This window comes from Neovison vison, chromosome 1, assembly GCF_020171115.1.
Source record: "Neovison vison isolate M4711 chromosome 1, ASM_NN_V1, whole genome shotgun sequence".
In the NCBI taxonomy this organism is placed as follows: domain Eukaryota; kingdom Metazoa; phylum Chordata; class Mammalia; order Carnivora; family Mustelidae; genus Neogale; species Neogale vison.
In genome coordinates, this window is record NC_058091.1 from 80,934,562 (window position 1) to 80,942,905 (window position 8,344).

Genomic DNA, 8,344 nt, shown 5'->3' on the forward strand with positions numbered 1-8,344 from the left:
TCTTTTGGTTTCTCTTTCATTGATTTCTGCTCTGATCTTTATTATTTCTCTTTTCCCGCTGGGTTTAGGCTTTCTTTGCTGTTCTTTCTCTGGCTCCTTTAGGTGTAGGGTTAGGTTGTATACTTGAGACCTTTCTTATTTCTTGAGAAAGGCTCCTATTGCTATACACTTTCCTCTCAGGACCGGCTTTGCTGTGTCCCAAAGATTTTGAACAGTTGTGTTTTCATTTTCATTTGTTTCCATAAACTTTTTAAATTCTTCCTTAATTTCTGGTTGATCCATTCAGTCATTAGTAGGATGCTCTTTAGACTCCATGTATTTGAGTTCTTTCCAACTTTCCTTTTATAATTGAGGTCAAGTTTCAAGTCACTGTGGTCCAAAAATATGCAGGGAATGATCCCAATCTTTTGGTACCAGTTGAAACATGATTTGTGACCCAGGATGTGATCTATTCTGGAAAATGTTCCATGTGCACTAAGAATGTGCACTAAGAATATGTCTTCTGTTGCTTTGGGATGGAATGTTTTAAATATATATGTGATATCCATCTGGTCCAGTGTGTCATTTAAGACCATTATTTCCTTGTTGATCTTTTCTTGGATGATCTGTCCATTTCAGTGAGGGGGGTGTTAAAGTCCCCTACTACTATTGTATTATTGTGGATGTGTTTCTTTGATTTTGTTATTAATCAGTTTATATAGTTGGCTGCTCCCATGTTAGAGAGCTGAGCTCACCCAGCCTGTGACTGATCATTTCTATCTCTGACACACAGCCCTTTTTGGAGTCTCCAAACCCAACTGATTCCTGCAGCACTCCTGTGCTGCTCCTCCCAGAGAAGGAAGGTGAGTCTAACCCCATCTGATGCTTGTTGGGTCCCTGCCCGAAGAGCAGTGGTCTGACTGTGCCTTGGATCACAGTTTAAGATAACTGAACTGACAGCTCACTCCTTGGCTCTGTCTCTGTAGCCAGATTCCCCACTCCAATACCTGGGAGCTCTACCACACTCAGACACCCCTGGTCTTTTTGTGACCCTGCAGGTCCTGAGACTACATAGTCCCTGCAAGGACTCCACCCTCTGCTTAGCCTCTGGAGGGACATCCCTCAGTGGAGCAGACTTGTAAAAGTTCTGATTTTGTGCTCCACTGCTCTCTCACTTGCAGGGACCTGGCCCCTATCCCCACAGTCTCTCTTCCTGTGTGTTGCCTCATACTCACTTCTCCACACGTCCTACCTTCCAGAAAGTGGTCGATTTTCTATTCCTAGAATTGCTGCTCTTCTTCTCTTTTATCTCCTATTGAGTTCATAGGTGTTCAGAAAGGTGATGAGTATCTAGCGGAAATCCTGGGACCTGATATTTAGATCTCCTACTCCACCATCTTGCTCCTCCCTCCACACTGTTATTTTAAAAATCATAAGGATGAGCATTTTTTTTTCTTGCTGCCTATATTGTTTTAAGGAAATATGGAGTAAACATGTGTTTGTGGCTAGTGTCAACTCTCAACCAACAGATTTTTTTTAAAACCACTTGTATGGTCCAGTGTAAATCCATACCAGAAAAATGTAAGTCATAATTTTTCTAATATAGAGTTTTTCAGTGGTATTATTTGAAGAGTCTACTATTGTTTCTATGATTTAATCTCATAGTCCCTGTCTCATAAGAAAACTATTTCTGCAGTATCAAGTAAAGGAGTTGGTTTTTCACTTAAAATAAAGCTATGTGGGAACCTTCTGAATTTAATTATTTGTAGCACCGATAATGTCTACTTGTTGCTGACAAAATTTTTAAAAGAGATTCAAAACATGATTTTTATTTATACTAATCATCAACCATCCACACAGAGATGGCATGTTGGCAGTCAATACATCTAATTTCTGATAATTATATGTAGACAGTTGCTAAAAATTTTATCAAAACTAGATCTTTTCTCATTTGAGCATAGAGTTCATATATCTAATTGCCATTCCAGCTCCCTCAGTTGTGGCTGAAATGTGAGGCTGGGAAGGGGTAGCTTATTTAATCTTTTTAACTGATTTAATGGCCCAAAGACTGATTTCTGTTTTTTTCCTGGCTCATTCCATCCACACTAGCCAACACATGAGTCATAATCTTCAAGAGATATTTGCCAGGCATCAGATGTGCATATAAAGAATCAGAACTACCTAGGAGGCTAGAAAACATTCAGTCTAACTCTCTTATTTTAAATATGAGAAAACGGGGCGGGTGGGGGGGGAGGATGTTCCCAAGGATAGGAACTGCTTTCTGTCCTGCTCTATGCTTCCAGACACAGGGATTTGGTAAGATTTATGCTAATAACAAAAAGAACACTATATGAGAGCAAATATTGTATCCTCCCAGCCACTCCAAAATAAAGGTGTAAATTCAGAGCTCATCCTTGAAAATTGGTTTAAGGCTCTTTCTCAAGGTATGACTATCCACCTGTAGTGAGTCCCTCACAATTCCTATTGAAATGCAGATTTTACAGCCTTACCCCAAATTTAGCAAATCAAAATTGTGGTGGGGCCCTGGACTATCCATGTTGAACTAGCCTTTTTGCTCTTCCCATGCACGCTAAGGTTGGAAACCACAACTGGAAGTTATAGGGAGGTGGAAGTCCCAAAACTAGCAGAAGAAAGAATGAATAAGTTAGCAAGTCATGACAAGCATATTTTGTTTCTGCTGCAAGATTTAAGCACAACAACTTGAGACATATTTTGGATCACTTTGGAAACGTAGATTTGTCCTTTTACAGAAGCATTTCTGAACAAGAAGCCATACACCTAAACGTTTTAGAAACAGATTCACATTGGATTTTCAAACCTAAGTCTTCTTATTGAGAGAATCTCAAAAGTATTAACTTCAGTCCCCACTATTTTATTCAGTGACTGTTTTCTTTGCTTCCTTTCCCAGTAGCTGCTTCTAAAGTCAGTTTTCAGATTATTTCTTCTTATATGGCTGGGTTTGAAAATGACTGTCACTTGCACAAACAACACAGAATTCCTAGTTTGGCCGTGTGTCATGTAAATATATAAGACGTTCTTGAAAATGACCTCTGAAGAGCACCTTCATTTCTATCCACCCCGTGCCTTGTGCTTTTGCATTCATTACAGTGCTAATCATCAGACTTCTTGGCTTGCCATTATTATGATCACTTTGAACCCCCTAAAACATGCCATTACTTACTGAATAAATTAATGTAAATTTGTGTCACAGATCCATTTAATTCCCCAGTGAATGCAAATTACCATGAAAACCTAGAAAAAAAGTAATAGATGTATAGTTTTAAAAAAAAAAATTTCCACATACCAGGGTATTTTGGCCTTAGGCTATGAGCACATATTTATTCATAATTCCGCAAATGGGGCCATAAAATGTACTGTTCTCAAACAGCATTTTCCAAAACCATGGGCACCAGAGAGTTCTGTTTTGTTTTGTTTTGCTTTGCTTTTTAACTCTCCAAGGAGGACCACGTGGATGTTCCTCCTTCACAGAATCATTGGAACATTGTTCCTGACTTTGCAACTCTTTTGTAGTTCTTTGTGGATAGTAGAAGCCCGTGGCTTAGAATCACCTCTTCAAAGCAAGGTGGAAGACCAGCAGAGCATCTTCTAAGGGCACACACGGTGCTTGTGATCGCATTTTATAGACATGACCACTTCGGTTTGTTGTAAGCCCAAGCCTCTATTTAGTGACAGAAAAACAAATGCCCTTCCCTCTTTGTGCAAAATCTCATTGCCATAGAATGTCCTGAGTGAATGTCCCTGAGTGATTACCTTAAGTCCATTTTACTGCTATTCACACTCATCTTTTGTCTTGCTATTGCCAAACTGATAACTTTGTGTCTCACGTAGTCCTAACCAGAGCTGCAAAATTATATACATTTTAGGATCTGCCATTTAACAAATGAAGTCCCTCTAGACTTTTTTCTTTATATGATGCAGTATAGAAAGGGCAGAAAGTAGATGCAGTTGGGTCAATAGGAAGTTGACTTCACTAGGAATTGAGACAATTGAATTTCAAACTTAGTTCTGTTATTAATTTCCTGTGTGATTTGGCACAAGCATCAGGGTCTTCACATCTCAGTTTCCTCATCTGTAAAGTGTGAGGAGCGATTAGCCCATTTTGTAGCAAATGGGTTATGCCCTGAACGATGTCTGTTCTGAATGCCGGAACAGGAAACAATAGGAACATTTCATGTATGGACTAGAGACCACTACAACCACATACAAGCATGCAAACCTTAGTTCTCTCATCTATAAAATGGGAGTAATAGTACCTACTTCCTGAGGATTAAAATAGCTAATAGATGTACAATGTTTGGCTCAATACCTGGCAGGGTTATGCCTTCGATCCATAAGTTCCAGCCCCTATTCTGAGCTATTTCATCCTATGAAAGAATCATCTCTCATCTCTCCTCTCCCTTGGAAAGCCTCCAGCTTGTTTTGTTATGACAACACATTTGCTGTTATTTTGCCTGCTGTTTCTAACTACTCTAGGCTTTTTTGGATGCCATTCTTCAATCAGACTGTGTCAAACACATGTTATTGCTCATCTTCCAAGGTCAGAGTTTAGCACTTATTTTCTGACATGAGAAGACAGATACCCAGCTCTTTCTTCACCTGTATTATACACTAACTGAAAACCTTTCCACTTATTTTTTTATTAAAAAAAAAGAGGTGTCCTTTTTTTCCCCCAAAGATTTTATTTATTTGACAGAGAGGGAGAGATTGAGAGAGGGCACAAGCATGGGGAGTGGCAGGCAGAGGGGGAGGTAGAAGCAAACTCCCCATGGAGCAGGGAACCAGAATGGGGCTTGATCCCAGGATCTTGGGATCATGACCTGAGCTGAAGGCAGATACTTAACCAACTGAGCCACAGAGGTGGCCTGCAAGAGGTGTTCCTTTAGCATTTACAAAAGAAATATTGATCACCTTGCATGATGGTTGCGCTGGTAAGAACGTCATATCAATAGTGTCATTGATGTATTCAATAATCTCTTAAATAAAACAGTAGCTTCAACTTAAGAACTCCTTTTAAACAGAACTGTAGTTTTGTTTTTGTCCCAGAGAAGTTTTGAAAACCAACAAACACAATTTTGAAAACTCAACAAAACTCAAGGATTGCTGAAATAACTCTTCTGAAAGAATTAGCATTGCTCCCCAAATCAGCTTGTATGTTTGAAAATCACTTATAGTGACTCAAAACTAATAACATCCAAAGTGAATGGTGATTTTGATTGGGATTCAATTTGTCTGCTCACCCCACCAAATAAATAAATAAATAAGAAGGAAAGGAAGAAAGGGAAGGAAGGAGGAAGGAAGGGGGGGATGGAAGAACCTTAGTTTCTACAGCACTGAGAAAATGAATTCTGTGAATGTACCCTTGCCACTTTTTCTGGTATTCCCCACCACAAGAACATAAGACTGTTAGCTTTTTTTTTTTTTTTTAAGATTTATTTATTTATTTGAGAGAGAGAGAAAGAATGCATGCGAGCACACACTGGGGAAGGGGCAGAGGGAGAGAATCTTCAAGCAGATTCCCCTGCTGAGTTCAATCCCATGACCCATGAGATCATTACCTGAGCCAAAACCAAGAGTGGGACACTTAGCTGAGCAACCCTGGAACCCAAATTTTTTTTTTTTTGAGAGAGAGAGACAGAAAGAATCTTAAGCAGGCTTCATATCCAGTGCAGAGCCTGACACAGGGCTCAATCTCACAACCCTGAGAAAATGACCTGAGCCAAAATCTAGAGGTAGACACCTGACTGTCCCACCCACATACTCCCAAGACTATTAGCTTTCAAAGAGGGGCTTCCAGATTCTGCTTAAGAAAGTACTCAAAGTTCCCTTTGCCTCTCCTGGCATGCCACACTCTTGTCACACTTCTATTCACATGCATCATACTATAGTGTCATTATTTGTTTTCACTCATTCATTCATTCCACAAATACTCTCTAGAATGTTCCAAACACTATCCTAGGTCTTAGGGATTCAGCAGACTTGAAGACTTAGCTTCTTGTTTTCATGGAGCTAAAGACCAGGAAGAAAAGGCAAATATGCACAAAAAATTAATAAAACTTAAAAAGGAAGATGCCACAGCTTATTCATTAACATAAATGCAGGATTTAATATGGCATCTGGTATATATTTGTTCCCAGCCCACCTGCCCCCATCCCTCCTGCACAAAGGAGATGCTAAGAGCATTTGTTGAAGAATGAAAAAGTTGTTAAGAAATGGATAAAAAGTCTCAAACTTCTGTTAAAAAAATATAAATATAATTTTTCATCCCAAGTTTTGCCTCCAACAGAACACAGCTCCTGCTGGGCCCTACTAACTCAAAGTTGAATGCAGATTCTATTTTTAGTGGATAATCTAGTGTTTACCTTAACTGTGAGATACCTAATTATAAGCTGTCATTAGAAAATTTGCATCATTGTACTTGCAAAAGTAAACTCACCAAAAATAGGACAGTTTCTTATCTTATTATGTTCACATTATATCAGTTGTCTCAGGGAAAATCTATAGGAGTCCAAGCTGTGTTCCTCCATTTTAATTGTTTCTGGAGTACTCGCTGTCATTAAGATGAACAGACACATCACATAGTCTCAACTCCATTAGGGTTTGGCTTGCTTAGTTCTCTTCTGGAGGTAAGGGAGAGTTTGCTTATCATTTTAGTCACCATAGATAAAGGATGCCCAATGGCAGGCCCCCACATCTGGGGCTGGCTTCCTCATGTCAGTGAAACACTCAAGGGGCACCAGCAGTGATGTCAATGATAAGGAACTCCCTCTCTACTGTCTGCAGCCTTTTTATAGTCCTCTCTAATAATAGGACAAAGGACTCTAGGTCTAAAGTATAGCTGTTAATAATTATATGATCATGTTTTTTCTAGCAAGTTCAGCTTCTTTTTCCCAAGCTGGTCTTTTCGTCAACTGTTCTAACAGTGACTAACTGATTCGAATTTTCATCCTCATCCACCTTATCTTCTTGTCTCTCACTTCTAGGGGAGGTATTAATATAAACGAGCAAATAACAGAGAGAAAAACAAAGGATCCTAGATGAATCGATCCCTGAAAATCAGACTTTTGTCACTATTATAAATCAATATGCAGGATCTCTTTAAACGCTGCATAAAAAACCATATGTCAAAACCATGATTAGAAGGTAAATAAATATAATGACTTTAACAAGATCTTGGATTTATTTTGCCACTTTAAGAAAGTATAGGATAGATTGTTTTTTCCTTTGGTCTCCTTTGTACAATGGTGATTACATTAAGGAGAAGTTTCAAAATTTCCACATTGTATATCTGGGCTTTTAACCTCTCTCAAAGATCAGCTAAAGGCTGCCAAACCAAAAAGCATTCTTGGCTCCTATACACAGCTCAATCTTTAAATAGGAGTTTCAGCACGTCCAGGCAGGAGCAAAGACTTCTCCTGAGTCTTTATCTATTGATTAACTGTAGAGGATATTCTGTTTAAAATGAATCTTGAATACTCTCTAAAATAAGTGTTATTCTATTTTGGAGTAAAAGGTGTAAAGGGAGAAATGAGACATATGTGCCCCTCCCCCACCCTGCCAATATACGTTACTTTACATTTTTGCCCATGATATTTCTATAAGAAGCTAGAAGCAGAAGGAAAAAAAAATTCATTTGACAATGAGAAAAATACAAGATCAAATACTAATTACTACTGTACTGGGCAGAAGTCACTTGGTGAGTGGCTCCCCACTAAACATTAGAAACTGCCCTAAGACCTTTGGTTAAACTACTGATGTGCCCCACACAGATACCAAAATTCCTAAATAGAAACCTCAGGAGCAGGCTTCACATTGTCAAGAGATCATTTAAGTAAGAATTCCTCCAGTATTCTCTTATGGTCGTTATCTTTGTAATTATTACAAGTGGTGTATCAGCTAGGAAAACAGAAACCACTATGACTCAGAAAACAAAAAATTTAACATAGGGAATTAGTTGCATAGGTAATAGGAGAGCTGAGAAGCCAAATGGGATGATGAATTCTGATTTCAAGTCAGGAATTAGCAATGGCAAGATGCCACTATCTTGGGCAGGAAATGGAAAGACACAAGGTAGAGCTGATGTCATCAAAGATCAGAAATGGCCAAGCATGAGTTAGATCCACAACGGAGGACTTCCCAGTGGGAACAGAAGCTGTAGAGGGAAACAACAGCCCTCAACAGAATTAGAATCATGAAGGTGATTTAGCAACTGCTAGAGGCACCACTAGAAACAAAATGAAGGGAAGAAATACCCAGGCTTCTCCCCATCTCCTGCCTTCCTTCCTTACCAATGCCTTCCGTTGGTCAAGACTACTAGGAAAATAAG